Source organism: Cryptomeria japonica, chromosome 4 (genome assembly GCF_030272615.1).
Source record: "Cryptomeria japonica chromosome 4, Sugi_1.0, whole genome shotgun sequence".
In the NCBI taxonomy this organism is placed as follows: Eukaryota; Viridiplantae; Streptophyta; class Pinopsida; order Cupressales; family Cupressaceae; genus Cryptomeria; species Cryptomeria japonica.
The window spans coordinates 321,503,691-321,523,476 of record NC_081408.1 but is presented as its reverse complement, the minus strand read 5'-3'; positions in this window follow the sequence as shown (position 1 = coordinate 321,523,476).

The window sequence follows — 19,786 nt, the reverse complement described above, 5'->3', positions numbered from 1 at the left end:
ATATACTATTCTCAGATGATGTCTCAATTTGTTCCACTAACTCTTGAGAATCCTGCAAGTCATCAGATAATCTTCTTCTTACTTTCAGAGATCTTTGCATTTGCCTTTGCATGTCTGCAATCAGTTGATTAGCATGATCCAGCTCTTCTTGCAGATACACAATCCTCTGATATTGTTTGTAGCCTTCCATTGATAAGATCTTTCTCTTTAGGTAGTTAAACCCTTTTCCAAGATTCAAGCTCTAATACCAATTGTTAGGCCCAATATGGAAAGCTAATGTACTGAGAGGGGAGGGGTGAATTACTACTTCAAAACTTTTCTTGAATAATAAATTTACTATTATGCATAAATAGAATAGTGCAGTAACATAAAATAAAGTCAAAATAAATAGATAACAATCATACATGATTCACTCCATAACACATATATTTTGGTTACACAGAAACTCTTGGTTAGAGAGAAAAACTGCGATGGGGATCTCACCCACAACTTCACTACTGCAATAATAAAGAGTGCTTGGTTAGAGCTACCTATTAGTTATTTCTGATAGCTTACCTTGTTAGGAGTAACAAAATTTGTTAGATCTACCTTGCTAAAGGATTTTACAACATTTATTCTAAATTTTGCACCTGGTTAGAGGCTTTACAATTTATAGACTTGATTAGAGTCTTTTACCTTGTTAAAGGTTTCTCTTACAACTTCACAATATTATAATAAAATCATTACAAATATCTGCAACTTTACATCTGAAATGTTATAGCAGATTCTATGTGCTCAGAATAGATTACCTTGCTTATATCATACCTCGGTAACCCATATAGTAACTTAGTAAACCCTTCTGTTTACTCTATTCTTCGACTGTTCTCTGAAAACCTTCTCGGTGACCTTTGTGTCTTTGTAACAGTCTTCTTACACTCATATATACACCCTTAACTCATGTTGTATAAATAGATCTCTTAAGACGGTGATCTACTTCATTGCTTCAATCTTACAAACAAGATTCCTTGAATGAATAACTATACAAAATATTTCATTGGTTAGATTGATCTCAAAATCATACACAATCTTCTAGTGCAATTTCCAATGTGATAATGGTTAGATGTGCCTCGATCTTGTAACATGTTTTCATATGCATGTCCAGGTTCAATGTATTTGGTAAAACACTTCACTCAGTGTATATCAACCCACTGTGTCATCTTTATTGCTCGGTAGCTATAAAAAGATACTCAGTTTATACTGCGTTCTATGACTGCTTTCTTTTGTAACTGACTAAACTGTGCATACTGACTTCTCTGTATATAACAACTGCATGATTTGGTAGTGTTAACCAACTAGAGTATATAGTATGACTTTGAATATAAAAACTAATGGCAACTTGATAAGTAGTAACAATCCCTCCTCCTATCAAAACATGTCCTAAAGCTTGGATATAATCATTTTGGAATCCTCACACTGAATCTAACACAAGTATCTTAGATAGTGATACCACTGACATTCATATCGTTACTATCTTAATCCAAACCTTTACTAAAATCCATGATGACATGCCCCTTGTATACCCACAACTTATCGAATGCAACCAACAAGGACCACTTTAATTAGATTGCTTTGAAAATGATGAGGCAATAGCATAATTCTTTGAGCTTAGAGAAGGCATACCACAGGGTGATCACAAGGATGGATTTGCAATTGATTTAGATTCCATGACATATTTTGGGGAGTCAACTCCATCTTCCAGTCGCAAAAGTGCAAATGAAAATAAAAAAGACAAAAATCAAAAGAATAGGTCTCTGGGTGAAAACTGTAAGGCACCCCTCTGACCACAAAAAATTAAAAACAAAGGAGGTACTTGTGGGTGAGAACCTCTCTGAGGCACACAAAGGTGGAAGATTGGACATAACCCCATCAGGTCAGGACAAATCAACATTGCTTGTAGAGATGTCGGAGGAGATAAATTTGGGTGCACTTGACAATCCTAAGGTCATTCATTTTGCTGCTTCATTGTCAGAACAAGAAAGCATAGATTTTGTCAACTTTTTCCTTAAGAAGAGGATCAATTTTGCATGGTCTTACACAGACATGCCCGACCTCGATCCAGAACTAGTCCTTCATCATCTACCGTTGAAACCAAGTGCCAAGCCCGTCAAACAAAAACTGAGAAAAATGCATCTGCAACTGGCCCTACTAGTAAAAGCTAAACTCAAGAAATTGTTGGATGTGGGCTTTATTAGACCAATTGATTATGTAGAGTGGATCTCTAACTTAGTGTCGGTCAGCAAAGCAACTGGGGGCATCAGAATTTGCACTTATTTTAGAGACTTAAACAAAGCATGCCCTAAAGACGACTTTCCTTTGCCAAATATTGATATCATAGTGGACATGACTACTGGATATGAGATGTTATCATTGACGGATGGCTTTTTTGGGTACAATCATATCCGAATAGCTCTTGAAGACCAGCATAAGACTGCCTTTACATGTTCTAAGGGAACCTACTATTGGAATGTGATGCCATTTGGCCTAAAAAATGCAGGTGTAGCGTCCTAAAATTGCGACACTTGCAATTTCGACCGCATTTGGGTCTTCACAATGGCGACGCAACACTAAACCTGAATGGAGACCTCGAAACTTGCTCATGACACCAAAAACTGCATTTTTCCAACACCCTGGCCTGATCCTCCTTGCACCCTACTATCCCGGGAGGTGGGACCAGAGCGCCCAGCACCCTGGTCCTTCAGGACTAGGGCGCCCAGTGCCCCGGTCCCCCAGGACCATGGCGCCCAGTGCCCTGGTCCCTGGCCCTATTTTGGGCCCGGTCTCCTATGGGACTTCGGGCCTTTTTGTTTGCAAATTGGAAAATTAACATTTCCTGGTCGGCCTAAGGTCGGGAAAATCAGTCTATCAGCCCTAAATGACAAGTATATAAACTACATTTTCCTCTTTCATTCGATATGAGGAAAAAAAGCATGGAAACTATACTCAAGCATTCAAGCATTCAAGCATTCTTTCAAGAAATTGATCATTCTAAGTCTCCATTCAAGGCTAAGTGTTGCATTCAAGACAAGGATTCAACCATTGAAGAGGAGATCACTTACTACATGCTACATACAACATACAACAATACAAAAAACAACAACATCTATACCTTCGCACATAAGGATACAAACATCCTTACAACAAGGTATTAGTACTTGTTTTACATTACATTTACAGCATTTCTCATTTCTTGGTTAATTCCAAAACTGGGGTTTGACCTAAGGGCAAACCCCTAATCCCTAACCCCCCAATCGTCTTCGCTTTTCTGTGTGTAGGTTGCAGGTATGCGGCTGAAATTGAAGATTTGGAATCCTTGTGCAGAGACGAACAGATCCCCCTTCGTTTTGCGGATTTTTTGGAGGACCGTGTGCACGCCGGGCACCATCGTCCCGTCAACTTTTGCTCAAATTTGTAGGACAGCGCCGTATCGACATTTTACTACTAATTCCAGGTCCGCAGCTTCATCCTATATCCCTAACTTAGTTTATAAGTGAATCTTTCTCACTTTCTATGCATTCCTAGCTTAATTCTTCTATCAACATTCTTTACAAAAGAGGGTAGCCTTGCTTTCTTAACCCTTGAAACGCATTCAGCATCCAATCTTGCATTGTGTGGGATTGGATCTTGTGGGTTTCAACCCCTCTTTTGAATGTAAAGTCCCTCCTAAGTGAAAACCATCAACCCTAGAGTGAATCTCCCTTCTCTCTCCTTGGAGTTGGAAGAGGGGAGAACAACTAGGGTTCGATCGCGATTTTCCGCTTTACAGCAGGAGCAACATATCAAAGAGCCATGACAACAATTTTTCATGATTACATGCACACTTTGATGGATGATTATGTTGATGACCTCTAATGCAAATCAGTTACTAGAGATAGTCATCGAGCTATTTTAGGACCAATATTTGACTAGATGGAAAAATACAAGCTCAAAATAAATCCAAAAAAATGTGTCTTTTGTGTTACCTCTTCCAAATTATTGGGCTAAATTATTTCTCGAAGAGGTATTGAAGTTGACCCTGCAAAGGTCAAAGCAATCCTAGATATGCCTCCTCCTACCAATCTTTGTCAACTAAGAAGCCTATAGGGCAAGTTACAATCAATTTGGCAATTCATAGCTCAATTAGCAGACAAGTGTCACCCCTTCCAACATCTGTTGCATAAAGGGTGATTTTTAAATGGAATGATGAGTGTCAATAGACATTCCAAGCTTTAAAAGATTATCTTCTATCCCCACCTACTTTAATGCCTCCCATAGATGGAAAGCCCTTCATTTTGTATATCTCTGCAACAAATACAACATTAGGAGCTCTTTTGGTCCAACAAGATGAACAAGGCAAAGAGAGGGCTATTTATTATATTAGTCAGACATTAGTGGGATATGAATTAAACTACTCTACTATTGAGTGAGCATGCTTGGCAGTCATATTTGTAGCTAGAAAGCTCCGACATTATATGCTAAATCATAAGACCTTGTTGGTAGCCAAGATTGATCCATTGAAATATTTGCTTAGCAAAGCAGCTCTGACAGGTTGATTAGTAAAATGAGTTATGATTTAAAGCGAGTTTGATATTGAATACATTGAAAGAAAAGAAATAAAAGGACAAGTCATAGCTGATCAACTCGTAGATGCACCTATCCAAGATGATCATCTAATGTTGACTAATTTTCCAGATGAATCTGTCTTTGTTGTCACATCTTCTAATGAATGGAAATTATATTTTGATGGATCCCATACCAAATTCAGGTTACGGGTAGGCATTTTATTTGTAACCTCTCAAGGTGATGCTATTCCCAAATCCTACAGAATAACTTTTGATTGCACCAATAATATTGCAGAATATAAGGCTTTGGTTACTGGACTCAAAATAGCGATTCAATGGCATATTACACATCTGCAAGTCTATGGCGATTCTTAGTTAGTCATCTGTGAAGTAAATGATGACTATGAAATAAAAGATGAAAAGATTTTCCCTTATAAGCACATGGTAGAACATTTCAAGCCAAAATTCACTGTTATCCAATTTAATCAAGTCCCCCATCTTCAGAATAGACTAGGAGATGCTATGGCAACTATTACCTCTATGTTGGATATGCCTTAGAATATGAACAAATGTGAATTTTTGGTAGAGCAGTTGTTGGTCCCATCTTTTGAAATTCCAACATCAAATTTGGTGTGTGTCCTTGTTGGTCCTAACTCTTTGTGGTATAAAGAAATCTATGAATACCTAAAATCACATTCCATACCTCCAAACCTTTCTACCAACCAACGTTGAGCCTTTATTAGACAAAATGCCAAATATGTCATCATCGGTGATACTCTCTATGATTGATCCTTTGACCAAACCCTCCTTATGTGTCTGGATTCTGATGAAGCACAAATGGCTTTACTTGAAGTTCATGATGGTATATTTGGGGGCCATTTTAATGGTTTTAGCCTAGTGAAAAAGTTATTCCGAGTTGGATACTATTGGCTGACAATGGAAAAAGAAGCCCATGATTTTGCAAAGAAGTGTCACAAATGCCAAATGCATGGAGATTATATTCACATGCCAGCACAAGAACTTCAGTCTATCATATCTCCATGGCCCTTTTCTCAATGGGGGCTTGATCTCATTGGAAAGATCTACCCGACATCAGCAAATGGACATAAGTTTATCATAACGGCCACATAATACTTTACAAAATGGATTGAGGCTATACCCATGACCTATATCACTGGCACACATATTTCTAAGTTCATTCTGAATTATATCATATGTCGATATAGAGTTACTCTTGGTATAGTCACAAACAATGGTCATCCATTTAAAAATAAAGATGTTTTTAAACTCTATGAGAAGTTTCAAATTCAACATCGCTTCTCAACCCCATATTATCCACAAAGTAATGGCCAAGCTAAGGCATCCAATAAAACCATTATCAAGATACTCAAAAAGGTTGTCAATAACATTGGTCAAGATTGACATGTACAGTTAAATCTAGCTTTATGGGCCTATCGCACTTCTATCTACACCCCTACCAAAGCAACACCTTACTCTCTGGTGTATGGTGTGGAAGCTATCTTACCTTTGGAGGTTGAGATTCCATCCTTGCGAGTCTCCTTGCAACACCTGATAAATGATGAAGCATACAGAGTTTCTAGGTTGCATCAACTTGAGATGCTAGATGAAAGGCATCAAACAACCTTGACACATTTGCAAGCATATCAAAACCATCTTCGTCACACCTATAATAAGAAATTCAAAGGGTGACACTTTGAAGTGGGAGACTTGGTCCTGAAAGGCAACCCTAAGAATTCACAATCTACTGAGATCATCAAAGGAAAATTTGAACCTAATTTGGTTAGCCCTTTCATCATAACTGCAACATATGGTTCAGGTGCTTATCAGATTGCAACCCTAGAAGGAGAACCACTATCAGATCCTATGAATAGCACGCACCTCCGGAAATATTATACATAGATTTCTTTTAGCATTTCTTCAATATGATCTTGAAAAAAATGAAAAAAAAAAGTGTAAAGACAAAAATATCAGCTTGGTGAAAACCTGGTAAACAAGCGCCTTGTGTGAAAAAAAAAGAAAAAAGAAAAAAGAAACAAAAAACAAAGTGAGAAAGAAGAAAACATATCAAAAATAGTAAAGAAAAAGCATTCATCCTCTAGTGAAAACCTGGCAAACAGGCACTTTGGGCAAGTACCATGGTGAAAACCTGGCAAACAGGCACCGCGTGTAGCAAGGTCATCGCTTCACTATCTATCATGATTCCCTTTGTACATAGAACAAATTTTTATCATGCCCATCCATTTTGATTTGACCCAATGTCATTCTCTAGGCTCATGATTGGTCAGCATCAATGTCAATTTTTGTCAAATTGCTAATCCTTGTACATATGTTTTCTAGCCTAGTCATTGTACATATTTTAGACCTCACTTGGGGGCCAATCCCTTGTCATGATCAATTGATGAAGTTATCATAATGAATAGCTCGGAGGCTACAACATGTACATAACTTTTAAAGTCCTCAAAAAAACCATAAAAATCAAATAAAGTCCTAAAAAATCACCAAAAAATAAATTAAAAAAAAAAACCATAAAATGTCCTGAAATAATTACAAAAAAAAAATATTCTTAAATGCTCTGAAATAATCCAATATCACCATAAAATGTCCTAAAAAAAGCACAAAAAACTAAAAATAAAATCAAAAGGTTCAAAACCCTAAAAACTTGAAAACATAAACAATCCAAAAACAATCTTTCATTTCATATCGCCAATAAACTGTCTCGTTTGTATATTGGCAAATATTTTGAACAAACATCAAATAGAAACACAATTAAACATTGCACTTAACAGATCACACATTAACAGATGAACTATTCAACCAATCAAGCATTCAAACTGATCAAAGTTGTCCTCTCAATCAACAATATTGACATTATCAGTTCTTTGTCCATATTATCATCGGTCTTATACATGGTGTGGTATACCCATAAACTAGACTGTGTCTTGTCTTAGATGGGGTACTATGTTCCCTAAAAAATGAGACATCATGATCATCCTTTTAGTACAACATTATCACCTTTTAACAATGAAGATCATAATGTTTATTTGACTTGCTTGGATTTGTAAGTCTTATCTTTAATTGATTTATCTTTGATCATGTTCCTATGTCACTCGATGATGTCACAAAGTGAGTTAGAGTGGCCAGGATGGCTTATGAATTTTTAATTTTTGTTTTGTTTGCAGTTTGCAGAGTGTTTCATAAATTTCTGGGGAACATATGTCTTGGGTGTCTGTGATAAGTGTGTTTTCTTTGTGAACACCGCACATACCTCAACCTTTGACATACGTATTATCTTAGGCAGTTTTTGACTCATTCCTTGTCTGTAATGTCTTTGTTTTATGCAAAGGGATTGCATTATCACTTTGGCCTTCAGTGCCATAATGTGCTGCATCTATTTTGCAATATTAAATAAAGATTCTCACCTACTCTTTGTGCATTTGTGAAAGCAAGATTTTTCTTCACCAGTAACTCTTCTCCATCTAATTTCCTCTACCTAATATTTCTTCTGTCAGTCATTGCAATCATCTTGGTCTAGTCCTGGTCTTATTTTTGATAAATTGGCCTCTTTTATGGACTTTGTCGGCCAATTCCTCAAGGGGGCATTCATATATGTTGTCATTGTTTGGGGCATATTTCTTGATTGTTCTTTGAAACAACACTCATAATCACATTGTCTCAAAGAGGGGCAAAATGTAGGCATCTAAAAATGGCCAACGCTTGTGGTGTCATATTGTAACATGTTTGTGTGACCTTATTTTAGGGTTTTCACATCCTATTAACATTTCTTCTATGTTGCACACTTGATCTTTATTATTTGTCGACATTTTGTCATTCTTATGTGTTTCTTTCATTTGTCGCATCCTTAATTAGGTCTTGTCAACATTATCATTATCAATTGTGATCTTTGATCTTTATCAATATTATCATGTCAATAGAAAATCATCAACCCTTCTCAATGACAAATTAAGCTTTTCCCTTGATCAATCATCAATTTTATCATTTCTTGTCAATTTGGATCGATTAGTCATTGGTCCTTGTCAATTGGCGCCTATCAATTGCAATCCTTGTCAATTTTGGTCAAATAGTCATTGATCTTGTTCAATCAACTTCAGTCCTTTATCAATTGTCCAATTTTCATCATGATCATATCAAATCTACATCAATTATCTTTTGTCAAGACCTAATTTTCATTCTTGCATTTCTAATTCATCTCCTAAGCTTTTCTAATTTAATCATTTAATCCTTTTGTCATTATCCTTCTAGGTTAAATAAATTTATTTATTTTATCCTAGGTCCCTTTGTCACAATTAAATATTTTTATTTAATTGGATAACTATGAATTAATGAATAAGGAATATTTATTTATTGATTCTTTCTAATTTCCTTTTTTCAAAACTTTCTAACTCTTAATTTCTTCTCATTTTTATAATTTTTAATTCATCAATATCCAATTAGTTCCTCAACTTTCTAGTTTGGTTTTGCCAACTAATATCCTTGCTAAAATCTATCCTATTTTACGGATTTTTCGGAAGATATTACTTCCATAATTTTCAAACTCAAGGATTTGGAAATATTATCTTGACATGATCTTATCCTCTTGCATGAGAAAGTGTGTCATGGCATTTCTTTTTCAATTTGATTTTTCCCTTGATTGAAGTAAATTGCAAATTTTATCAATTTTATTGCAATTTTTGATCAATCTCTCCAATTTCTCTATAAATTGGATTCATTTCTCATTCATTTTTCAACCACTTCTTGAGTATCCTCACACCGTGGAACTCATTTGCAATATTTCTCTCTTTCTCACACTTGCATTTTGTAGGTGAAGCCCACATATTTGGAGGAAAAAGAGAAACAATGGAGAATCATGGAGGAAGTACTTTGTTATGGTTTGCATATTTGTTTTAAGTGCTTTGTCTTCATAGCTCTATTGAATGTATTGGGATTTCTTTCATAGCTTGTTAGTTTTTTGTGGTTAGCTAATATAGGTTATGAATCTTATGCTCAAATTCCCTATTACAACTATAGATGATACTCAAGAGTTGATGTGCATAAATCTAGAAAAAGAAATACAAGAAATCAGACAAAAGAGACAAGCCAACTATGAACAAGCATTGATAGAAGGAAGAATACCAGAAATTTTTTCATCTATGTACCCCTATACTAAGACAAAACAAATCAAGTATAGCACTACACAAGAATAGTTGGAAGCAATAGAACAAGAACCAGTCATCAGTCCAGAAAAAGTTGAATGGAGTAGACAATAGAAAATCACAGAAACAGTAAGATCATGTCAATAGGTATGTCAGACAAATGATAAATGAACCAAATCTTGAAGGGACTTGCAGTAATAAAGATGTTGGTGTTGATACCATCCATATACTCGCTAAATCACTTGAAGAAGGCTTGGAAACTTCATTCGATGACTCTGATGAATATGACAATAGTCCTATTTAGGACAATATCTACTCAACATCAAATTTTGAATCATCTAATGCCAATTATGAAAATCTATCTACCACTCTTGTTGTTGTCAAACCACAATATGAAGTATTGTCTGATGTAGAGAATGACACTACAAGTATGTCTATTAGATCAGGTCTACTAAGTATTACTATGAACTTTAATAATCATGATCTGACTCTTCTTGGTCTCAAGACACTTACACAAGGTATCCTTCTATAACTTGACTTTTTGTTCTGCAGTTGTGATGACAATATCGTGAATGCCCTCGAACGGATCCAAAATTTATCCTTAGTACATCCAGAACTGATTGACTACACATTACAAAACCAGCCAATGAATATGCCTACTTTTGCCAATGACTATACGTTAGCCTATTATCTCAATGCAGTTGAACCTATGGACTCTTCCACCAATGAACAGAGTGAAAACATGACTGAAGTGGATATCAAGTATCTTAGTCGCAAAAATAAGAAAAGTAAAAATAAAATATCTAATGGCAAAAACCACATTGTGGCGGTGTCAGAATCTAAAAAAGAGAAAATAAAGGACGTACCTAAAGATGAAAACCTCTCTAAGGTGCTTGAAGGTGAGATACTTGATATACTACCAAGTCATTTCTAGGAAAGGTCATCCATATTGATCAAGCCAAATCAGCCAGTGAACATTGGGAGTCAAGAGACACCACATATCATTCATGTAGCTCAATCATTATTAGTAGAGGAATTGAAGGATTGCACTCAACTATTTTTAGAAAAGAAAATTAACATTGCATGGACATATTCTGATATGCCAGGCCTGGATCCTGATCTCATCATGCACCATCTTTCTATCACACCAAGGGTTAAACCGGTAAAGCAAAAACTCTATAAGATGCACCCGCATGTGGCATTGTTAGAACTAGAGAAACTGCTCAAAGATGGATTTATCAGAGCAATAGAGTATGCTGAATGGATTTCAAACATAGTACTAGTGTCAAAGGCAGACAAATCTATCAGAGTTTGCATAGACTTCAGAGATCTCAACAAAGCTTGTCCGAAGGATGAATTTCCATTACCAAATATTGATTTGATAGTTGATATGACTGCTAGGTATGAGATGTACTCACTAATGGATGGATTCTCCAACTATAATCAGATTAAAATAGCTCCTAGAGATCAAGAAAATACAGCTTTCACCTGTGCATGGGGAACCTTTTGCTAGAATGTCATGCCATTTGGGCTAAAGAACATAGGAGCTACCTATCCAAGAGCAGTCACTAATATTTTTCATGACATGATGCACAAGAATATGGAAGATTATGTTGATGACACTCTAGTGAATACTATGAAGAGATCAACACATATTCAAGAGTTAGGTCCTATACTAGACAGAATGGAAAAGTTCAAACTCTGGTTAAATCCAAAAAAGTGTGCACTTGGAGTGACATCTGGTAAACTACTTGGCTACATCATTTCAAAGAAGGGAATCAAGGTTGATCCTAAGAAGGCTCAAGATATAATGGAAATGCTACCTCCGAAGAACATCAGTCAGATGAGAAGTCTATAGGGATGCCTCCAATCTATCAAATGCTTCATTTCTCAGCTAGCAGACAAAGCTCAACCTTTCACAAAAGTATTGAGGAAAGGAGTAATATACAATTGGGATCAGGAGTGTGAGCAACATCTTTAACAAATCAAAGAGTACCCATAAAATCCACAAATACTGATGCCACCTATTCAAGGTAAACTATTAATCTTATATATATCAGCAACTGAATCATCACTGGGGGCACTTCTGGCACAATAGGATGACAATAAAAAGGAACAAGCTATCTATTACATCAACAAAACATTGGTGTCTTATGAAATGAACTACACTATAATAGAAAAAGCATGCTTAGCATTAGTCTTTGCATCACAAAAATTGATTCACTATATGTTAGCATATTTAGTCAAGCTAGTAGCAAAAATTGATCCACTCAAATATCTTCTTAGCAAAGAAACACTTATAGGAAGATTTGCAAAATGGGTCATGATTCTTACAGATTTTGGCATTGAATATGTGGAATGCAAAGCCATAAAAGGATAGGTAATTGTAGGTCAACTTGTTGAAGCTCCACTTGAAGACTCTCAATGGATACATATAGAGTTTCCAGACGAATAAATAATGAACCTTACTCAACAACCCTGGAATTTGTTCTTCAATGAGTCTTTTACTCAAAATGGTTCAGATGCTGGAATATTATTTATTACTCCTCAGAAGTACTCAATCCTAAAGTCTTATAAGATTTTGTTTCCTTGCACAAACAACATTACAGAATATGAAGCTTTGGTAAACATGATAAAGCTAGCTATAGAATGGAAGGTTGTAGAATTATAAATCTATGGAGATTCTCAGCTGGTCATCAACCAAGTCAATGATACGTATCAGATTTGAGATGAGAAATTGATGCCTTATAAAAGGATGGTGGACAATCTCAAGAAATACTTTTCTTTTGTATCCTTCCAACAAATTCCTAGGTCCACAAATAGAGCAGCAAATGCTATGGCCACCTTGGCATCTATACCTAAGTTACAAGAATCCAATGTTCGCTTTGAATTCCTGGTGGAAGAGTTATATTACCCTACCTATCATTCTCCTGAGACCCAAATAGTTTGTTTTATTATTGGACATGACTCATTCTGATATAGCCACATCTACTCTTATCTACGAGACCAAGTTATACCTAAAAATCTTACAAAGGAACCTCACCCGAAATGCTTCGTCGTATGTTATCATTGCTAACGATTTATTTAGATGAAGTTTGGATGGTACATTGCTTAGATGTCTAGAAAATGAAGAATCTAAACATGCATTATCAGAAGTCCATGAAGGTATTTATGGATCTCATTCGAATGGTCTCAATTTAGCTCAGAAACTACTATGGGTTGGCTACTACTAGCTAGACACAGAAAAAGATGCTGTTAAATTTTCTAAGAATTGTGAGAAATGTTAGCTACATGGGAACCTCATACATGGTCCAGCAAGGGATCTCCTACCATTCATTACACATTAGCCTTTTCAGCAATGGGCCTTTGATCTCATTGGTCAGATATATCTTGCATCATCTAACGAACATAAATTCATCATAACTATAACTGAGTATTTCACCAAGTGGGTAGAAGAAGTTCTGCTCATCAAAGCACCTAGTAAACAAGTTGCCTTGTTCATCTTAAACTATATCATCTGCAGGTATGGGATACCTTCATCCATCATGACTGATAATGGAGGACATTTCAAGAATAAAGACCTGAATGAGCTTTGTAAGAAATTTAAAATTAAGCAACACTAGTCATTAGTATACTATCCTCAAGGTAATGGACAAGCCGAGGCATCTAACAAAAACCTATTGACTATCTTGCACAAAACAGTGAACAAATCTAGGAAGGATTGGCATCTACAACTCAATCCTACATTGTGGGCTTATAGAACAAGTATCAGAACACCTACCGGGGCTACAGATTTTTCTTTGGTGTATGGGTCTAAAGAAGTACTACCTATTGAAGTGGAAATACCATCTCTAAGAGTTTCTTTGCAAGGTCTTGTTACTGATGAAGACTGTAGAATATCTAGATTGCAAGAATTTGAATTACTAGATGAACATCGATAAGTGGCATTTGAACATCTCAGAGTGTATCAAAAGAGAATTTCTAGAGGATATAACAAGAAGGTTAGACAAAGACAATTTCAGGTTGGTGACCTAGTCTTGAGAAAAAATATAAAAAATCAACAGTTTCGAGACAACAAAGGGAAGTTTGAATCCAACTGGCTAGGTCCCTACATCATTACTGCAATCTTCAGCTCTAGAGCCTATCAACTCTCAACATCGGAAGGAGAAAAACTTCATGATCCGATTAACACCATCCACTTGAAGAAATTCTTTACTTAGCATTCTCTGCTCCAACAAACTATACAGCTAAAAAAGTCTTGTAAAAAATCAAAAAAAATCATAAAAATTAGAAAAGAAAAGAAAAAAAGGAAAAAGATAGAAAATGCCCTAGTGAAAACCTAGTAAACAGGCACCTTGGTAATAAAAAAATGAATCTTTGCCAAGCAGGTGAAAACATGGTAAACAGGCACCTCTTGTACTCAAGTGCTCCATCTATCAACACAATGTTGGCATTTTCGCTTGTACATATATTATAGTCACTTTTGTGACATCCTGGTTCATTGGAACCTTCATGGCTTGCACCTGATCAATGTCCTAGTCTTAGGTCAATCGACAGAGCATATTTCATGTCCTAAGCAGTGTCAACCAAGTCATCTTTCCGTCAGTGAAACCTGGTCATCCACTCTGAGTCAGTCACCTGTCTCCTGACTACTGAAGAGTTTTATCACTGAGTTATCAAGCAAAACAACATAATGGAAAACATTCACTAAAACAGTTTGAGCTATGCATGAAAAAAAATTATGTGTTGTCTTTTATATTGGTTTTTGATTATTATCCCTCTGAGTAACTCGAGGAAGTCTATCTTGACTAAGAGGAGAAAGGATTGGGGGCATAATATTTTCTTTGTTTTCTGCTTGTAGGAATGATCCCAATGATCTGGAAACATCTAAATTAGTTGGGTGTCTATGATAAGAGCCTTCACATCAAGGTGAAATCGCCTCACATACCTCGACTCCACTTATTTGTATGCTACAGGGAAGTTCAACGTCATTTCTTTGTCTATATTGAGGGAATTTCTTTATGATACAATTTGGGTCCCTGTGAAATGTGTCCAAGGATATGACTGAAAGAAGAGTCATTGCAGACAAGATAATTAAATATTGCACATTGAAAAGAAAGGAACTCTAACCTGCCTGTTATGTTCGTTATGCTCGGTGATGAATCTTAAGCATTTCAAATCCAGTGACTAGGTTTAGGTTGCATTTCATTTTGCATCTAATTTTGCATTTGATTCTGTATTTTCTGAATTTAGAGTGATTTTGGTGTGATAATAATGATCTCTTTATCTTCTAAATGAGAGCTGGAAGCATCATCATTTCTTAGGTAAGTGGTCTCTTTTTCATCATTTCTCTGATTGAGTACTTGTGTTTTGAGATCTTAGATGCATACATAAACATCTTATATAGATTCATACATTTCATTATTACCCATTTGCATTCATCTTATTGCATAGAAAAATAAAAAAAATTGCATTACTTATTACTCATTTACATTCATTTATTTGCATATGAAAAGAAACAAAAATAGACATCCATATCAATTTGCATTACATTCATCCATACTGAAAAGAAAAGAATACATATAGAATAAAGCATATAGAAAGCATCTAAAAATCGAATCAACACAAGTATGATGAAGTCAAATCAGATCTCATATATATATATATCGTATAAAGTCTCTGAGTACAAAATGATGTCAACTGACATATACAAACTCCCATCGGAGCAAGAATCATATAGGCTACAAAAAATGGTTGTGTAGGAGAAAGCTCCTCCTCCTCCACCTAGCCTCTCCCTCATCGCCAGGTGGATGAGGAGGAGCTTGATGACTGAGATCCTGATGAGGTGCCTGAGCTCCCTCCGACTATGCCATGCACTTGGAGTATGGAACAACCTACTGCATAACTGGAACTGTTACGCTATAAGCTGCAACATAGTATGTCGCTTGACTGGTTTGGTGCAAAACCTCCTGCTGAAGAGCATCTCACTCTCCTCTCATCGCCATGACCCTTTTGATCATGCTCTGCTCTGAGCTCCACAAGTTGATGATCTTTCCCTCACCTCTACAAGCTGTCAGTCTTGCTCTGGCAGCTGAGTTTGAGCCACTATCAACTATGACTACAGCTCCACTAGACGTGCTCTCATCAACCGTCCCGCGTCAGCCCCTTGCTCTCTCATAGGCTCTCCACCCCCATCTCTACCTCCAGCTCCACTCTCCTCCTCCCCCCTCTACTAGACCTATCTCAAAGCTACTCTCTCCTCCTCAGCTCCACCCAACCTCACACCAATTCTCCTAAGGGATCTGCCCTCACCCCTCTACTATCCAACCCCAACTAGAACCCTCCTGCTACTAGCACTAGGATCACCACCTGTCCACCTCAAAGCCTCGACTCTTTGTCCCCATCCCTATCTCTATCCCTGGCCCTATCCTTGTCCCTATGTGGGGGCATCATCCTCAATTTCCTTAATGCGAGGAGCCTACTCAACTAGATCTGTGAATCTAGGGAATGGATGCTGCTAGAACTAATCCCTATACTAGGGTAATACCCCCACATCTGCAACATCATCCATGTAATCCCATCTCGGTTGTTGTAAACCAGTCAGCTCCTGCATACTCAAGGCATATGATAACCTCAATGACCATCCCTACCTCTCTTCATCAGCATAACACGCATATGTTGTGAACTCCTATGAGATCCCCTGAGGCCTACCATATTGCCTTATCACCTGTGATATTACAAATCACTCCACCATACTCTGTGATCTACCAATGAGTGGGTGTGTAACAAAAAGGTCCTTGTGGACCAGTTGCTAGTCATCCCATGGCTCTAAGCCCCTATACGGTCTCCATACCATGACTATCAGGTAATCTAGTTTCCATTGTCAAAAATTGGTCTTTCCTAGATGGGGCTACGTAACATAACCTGCATACCTATATACAATCGACTGACTAGGCTCTCTACTGTCATCTACAATCGGCTGACAAACTAGGAGGTGCTCCTAAGCCCACACCTATAAAATCAAGACACCCGCATCCATTCTCTTCCCCTCTTTATACACTATCTCATGCATCTCGCGATACATGTGGGCTAATATGCATGAACCCCAGCCAAGCCTCTGAGGTGTCTCAATCAGCCTCTCTAGCATCCTGCACCATCTACACTAGAATCCTTGCTGCCCTCTATCCAACATTAGAAAATAGCCGATAAACCCTGCTAGGACACAAGCCAGAGGAAACTCCTCACTGCTCATCATGATTTCCCAACTGATGGAACGTTTCAATATATCAGGATCCCTGAATACATGTCTAACTACCTATAATCCAGGAAGGTGTGTAGCATCATAATCCACCTTATCCCCAGCAAAAGGGATATGGATAATCCTATATACATCCTCGGGAGTGATAGTCATCTCCCCAACTGGTAAGTGAAAGGTATTATGCTCTGAATGAAATCGCTCTAATGTTGTGAGCATACTGTGATTCACATAGATATCTGGTAATCTAAGAAGGTGCGTCAAACCACACAAATCAATATGAGCCTACTCAACCTCTGAAAGCTATCGAACTAATGTCATGGTAGGTGGATAAACACACCTAAAGAGAACATGAGGTAATCGAGCCTACAAAATTCAAACAATGGAGTATCAGACAACATTCCAAATAATCCTACAAGAGAAGTAAAACATCACGCAAATCCAACTATGTCAATTGCCAAGTAAAAATTTCAAGTTTAGACCTTCAAAAATGCTCACTATTTTCCAAACGGCAAAACACAGAAGAGAAGAAACTTGTACAAGTTGAGATTAGGTCTCGTATGAAAAAGATTCCCAAATGATAAAAGATTAGACCCCAGACGACAAAATGGTCTTTCAAGAATGTTGTCGTTCGACATAAGGGTGGGGTTAGAATGATAAAACTAATGGCCTCAAATGAAAAAACAAACTTTAATAGGTTTTTTCATATGAGACACGATCCTGTCTCGCATGACAAAATGAGAAAGCCAACTTCCAACGTGCGAAAAACATGAAATATCAACAAAAAAATTCAAAATTGAAATCAATAACAGGCTTAAGATTGATCACTTACTGGTGGCTCATAGTGTCGAGGTCTATTATGTCATCTCTGGCACTCAAGTCGATGCTCATGAGTAGGGACCACCATTTTCTTTGCAAAAGGATTTTTGAATTTTCAAACTTGGAGGGTTAAAATAATTTGAAAATGACACTCTTACCCCTTATATAGCCAAAAACCTAATTTTTCAACTTGCTTGGACAGACATGGAAATTGTACCCTTAGCTAATTCGTCCATTCTGATTCCATTTTCAGGATCGAAATCAAAATTTGAGATCATTTTAATAGTCAATTTCACAAAATTTGAACCACTTAGCACTTTTGATCAAAAGCTCATTCTTTCTTCAAATTACGCTCAATTTCAACCCTGAATCTCAATTTCATTTTACAAATCAACTTTGCCATCAAGTCAACATCAATGCCAAATCTTTAAGTATTCCTCTAAATCAATTTGTGCTCAAATAACTTATCATCACTTAAAAATTGCCTATAATCAAGAACCCTCACTATCTTTCGATTTCACTCTTGAGGGGGCATACTCATGACCTTATGACCTCATATCTCCAAAGTCGAGAAAATTTTCAAATCATCTTCAAAAGTTGAGCAAAACTCTTTTCAAATAAAGAAAAACAAGACCTTATTACTAAGGGGCATTTCATATTTATCGCTTCATATCAAGTTGAGATCTCTCGATCATCTAAATCAAATCAATTGCTAGGGGCATATTAGTTTCATCACTTCATATCAAGCTGATATTTGTTTTCATCTAAATCAATCTCTTAACGTTAATCATTTTCATTGCTTTTCATCAAGCTGATTATTCATTTAAACTTGATCACATGCTCAATCTAGAGCAAGTATTCAATTTCATCGCATCGAATCAAGCTGGATGGTTTATCTTTGCTCATCGTATCTTGATCCATCAAGTTCAAGATCGATTTTATCTTTTCTCACTGTGTCTAGTTCAATCAAGTTCTAGATCCATAAGATCTGCTTCTTGATCAATCAAGTTCAAGTTCGGTATCTTTATTTTCTATCATTCCTAAGTTCAATCAAGTTCAGGATCGGTATCACTTTAATCAGACTTTATTCAGCTTCATTGCTTCAAATCAGGCTAAACACCTTGCTCTTTATCTAGTTCATGATCAATCAAGTTCAGAACTAGTATCTCCTAGACATCAACTATTCTTTGAACCAACACATTGGTCACACATTAATTCAAAGAGGGGAAAATGTAATACCCTAAAAATGGTCATCTAAACCATGGGCCCCTAATATCGACAACATCACCAAGGTCCTAACCAAAGGCAATTAAATCAATCTTGAGCACATAATTAATTCTTTAATCATCAAAGTCACATGGCAAAGTCAATTACTCAATACTAATTAAATATTTAATTAATTAATTCAATCATTCCAAGAATATCATTTTTGATCAATTATCCTATTTTTATTTATTAAATATCCTAGCATATTTAATTAATTAATAAATTTGCCATTTAATCATGCAAAAAAGGAATTAGTTTATTACAAAAGAGGAATTAATTACAAAGCAAGAGTTGAATTGAAAATTAAATAAAAGAATTGAATTGAGAGAGAAATCAAACTTCAGATATTATTTCTTCTTCTAAAATTAGAACTTGAAATTAGAAAAGCAATTAATTGAATTATTGATTATTCTCTAAAATTTGAACTTAAAGCTTTTCACAAAAGGAAGTTCAGTTGCATTGAAAAGACTCCTTTCTTGAATAAATCAAAGAATTTTCTATTTTTATCACAAGTGCATGGAATTAATTAAATCTTATTTTCCAATGCAACTTAAACTTCTTATTTGAATGCATTTCAATTAAACTATAATTGGAATCTATTTCAAGGTTAACTAAACCTGATTTCTCAATTATTTTCAATTAATCCTAAATTGAGCTTTTTCATCATCTCTCTTGTGAATTCTCTATAAATTCAGCCT